The following is a 3,711-nucleotide window of genomic DNA, read 5'->3' as shown; positions in this document are numbered from 1 at the left end:
GCTAGATGTAACCCAGGCATTTGGGTTACCTGTTCATGTTAGATGTCAATAAAGGCATAATTTTCCTACCCGATATTCTCGGTGTATGTGGGGAATAAGTATCTTCCTCATGTGAATGGTGGCTTTAAAGTCTCATGGGATCCCTGGGGCAGTGGTGACGAGATAGAATTGTAAAATTAAACGAGACTTACCTGTAAGTTGAAGTTTGATTGAGATTCTATCGAGTCACCAACTGCACCAAGGGTATCATGTGATCCCTTGGTGCAGTTGGTGACTCGATAGAATCTCAATCAAACTTCAACTTACAGGTAAGTCTCGTTTAATTTTACAATTATCCTATAGAATCGGAACAAACTTCACAAAAGGCTGATGGCAACAGTCAACCAAGCAGTAGTCAATTCACCTCTAGACGCCCCGCAAAAGCAAGAGGCCATCTCATGGTCAGAAGAAGAAAAGTAGTAAAGAAAGTGACTCAGAGTTTTTTCCCTATATTAGCTGTCTCGTGGTCTTTATTATTATTTTTTTAAGCATGTACAAAATGACATAGCCAAGGGTTCAATGCTCCTCTCCATCTTAGACATTAGTATATCCCCTGTGTTGTCGTGTGTTGTATTTTTTCCTTATACTGTGATAAACACAAGCTCCCACAAAGCCACCTGGTTGTTCATCGATATGCAACGGCTCTGATGAACCTATATGCGCACATAAAAGTGAGAAATGAAGACGTGTTGTTCGGGTGATTACTGGACCTCCTTTCCTCACTGAATAACAAAAGACTCATTTCTTACGACTGGAGAATTCAAAATTTAAGATAAAACCACAAGTATCGCAGCTATTTAGTTAAGCGACGAAAACAGGAATAACATATAACTACCTATACACAAAAAAAACCAAAAACCTTACTCGTTTTCTGACACTCCACTGCGGCGACGATAAGTTCCTCTATCTTGGTTTCTGAGGACAGGAGCGACTTTCAGAAGAACGGCGCGGTTCGTAATGGCTTCGAAATCTCTGTTAGGTAATGCAGTTGATTCGTTCGATCGAATCACCAAAAATAATCTTTGCAGATAAATTAGTGATTTCTCTGCAACATCGAAACCCGAGGGCACCGACTAACATTTCAGTATTACACTTCTCGCATTGGCACCTGGAAGAGGTAAAGGAAAAATTATCGGACAAACTTAGCAACGCACGAGCGCATATCAGCTCTGCTTATGTTTAAAGGAATCACTGTAAATCTTCCAAACCACCATGAATCCACACTCACATTCCCTTCAAATCTAGACTCCAAAGTCGATGGGGTGAGTCCATCAATATTTTTTTCTTCTTAATTTTCGTTCGAGCTTATTTCTTCGCCACAATCAGTAGGCGGTTCCTCTTGATATGAGATAATAACACCATCAATAGCTCTTGCTCCGCTATCAGAACTGTCACTCTGCTCCCAATCGAGATTCCCACAAGAGTCACACGATTCATTACTCCACGAGAATATTCCAAACTACCACAAGCTCCTCTACAGTCTTGGTAATGCATGTTGTGTTGCTTACCCGGCTCTGAGTAATCCTACCATACTTGATAACCATGTACAGATGTATAATATATACAGTGACAACCAATGAGGATTCAGAAAAGACAGATCAACGGAAACCTTTCTGCTCTTTACGACTGAAAGATGGAGAGCGGCTTTGGGTGATAATAAGGTCATCGGAGTAATCTTTATCTATTACAAGGAAGCGTTTGATGCAGTTTCACACGAACTTCTTCCACACAAGCTCCAAGCAGCAGGAATCATTGGCAACTCCTACAGTTGGCTACTGGATTACCTCAATAACAGATCACAATACACAGTAGTTAATAGTTGAAAATTAGCCACCAAAAATATCTGTTACGGTGTCGCCCAAGGCTTATTATTAGGGCCAAGGCTGTACTCTATTTATTTGAATGACTTACCTAATGCAGTCCCAGCTGATAGTGTGGTGGAAAATTACGCAGACGATACAACTGCCTATTGCATTGGTGACAACGTGGACGTAGTCATCTTGCTGTTGAACTCTGTTCTTAAACATATTTGCAAGTGATTGAAAAGAAACAGGCTCTCGATTCATTTAGGTAAGAGCAAAGCCATGTTAATTTCAACAACATCCTCTACTGGCCCCTTGCAAGAACTTAATTAAAACTCCAATAGAATTGAATTTGTCACGTCAACGCGCTACTTTGGTATCGAAATTGACAGTACATTGTCTTGGTCGTGTCACATTGATTTTTTATTTAAGAGCTACTCAAAGAAACTTGGAGCTCTGAAAAGAATGTCTCGCCTTCCATCAAGAACACTTGAGGAGATTTATTTTAAAACAGTTTTACCAAGAATCACATATTGTATCTCTGTCTGGGGCGGTTGTACCACACCACTCTTCAATAAATTACAAGAAATCCATGCCAAAGCAGCCATATATATTCAAACAATACCTAGTGCAACTGACAACTTCAAAGTCCTTAAACAGGCAAATTGGCACTCACTTTCATACATCCACAAAAAAGTCACTCCTGAAACACATTCACCATGTGTCTTACCAAATAGCTCCAACACAGATCCAGGACCTGTTTACATTGAGAGAGACAAAGCACAAGCCCAGATGAAGCAGGCAATTTGAGATGGAAAGACCCAACAAAGAAATTGCAAGACTCTCTTTAAAATATAGAGAAACAATGTTAAGGAACGCTGTGCCAAACCCAGTTAAAAACTATAAGAACATTGACGCATTTAGAAGCCACCTAAAATATATTCATAAGGACATCAATCACTTTACCTTTGAGAAGGAAAGCTCATCTCTTTTGAATAAGGACGAATGATATCATTATTGTTAAGAATTATATAGTTATTTCTATTCTTAGACACTTAACCTAATGAATCTAGACGTATCTAGATATCCTAATTAATATAGTATTATTTATAGTATTATTTATTATGTATTTAAATATTGTAAAATGTTTATAATTTAGTATTAGGTAGATCCACATCAGCTACGGCTGCCTGACTCTTAACTTGTTATGTTATGTTATCTGCAGTAGGCCTCCTCAGGTCGATGTCCACCATGGAAACTGCACCCTACCAGATCGTGGTGTTGCGACTGGAGCAGCATCATCTGTGGCTGGTAAGACCAATGCGGGAGTGGCAGTCTCTGTTGCACAAAGTGCAGATGTTTGTCCCGGGGGGGGGGGGTATCCATGTGTTTGTGTCGCTGTGCCTTTCGCTTGGCTCTCCTCTCCTCTGCCAGGTTCAAGATCTTCTCCTCGCCTGTCTTCAGCAATTTCTTGAGCATGCAGCGCACTGCGGTGTGCTGCAGTGTCCTCCCAAATCTCTGTATTGATATTCAGAGCTTTCATGTCGCGCTTGCAGACATCTTTATATCTCTGCTGAGGGCGACCTTGGAGTTTTTTGCCCAAAGCAAGTTGACCGTAGATGTCTTTGGGGATTCGACCGTCTTCAATACGGCGCACATGGCCAAGCCAGCGCAGTCTGGGTTGCCTGAGCAGCGTGTACATTGTAAGGAGACTGGCGCGGGCAAGAACCCGAGTGTTGAACGTACACTTTGTCCCTCCAGCCTTGGAGGGACAAAGGGTCAAATATATGAAGGCGATAAAGAGGGGCTTCTGCTGCTCCCTGCACTTCTCCTGTAGTTGGCGAAGGGAGAAGATCATGTCCACGGTAGA

The sequence above is a fragment of the Pocillopora damicornis genome, chromosome 3, assembly GCF_964200805.1.
Source record: "Pocillopora damicornis chromosome 3, jaPocDami1.2, whole genome shotgun sequence".
In the NCBI taxonomy this organism is placed as follows: domain Eukaryota; kingdom Metazoa; phylum Cnidaria; class Anthozoa; order Scleractinia; family Pocilloporidae; genus Pocillopora; species Pocillopora damicornis.
This window is presented reverse-complemented; position numbering follows the sequence as displayed.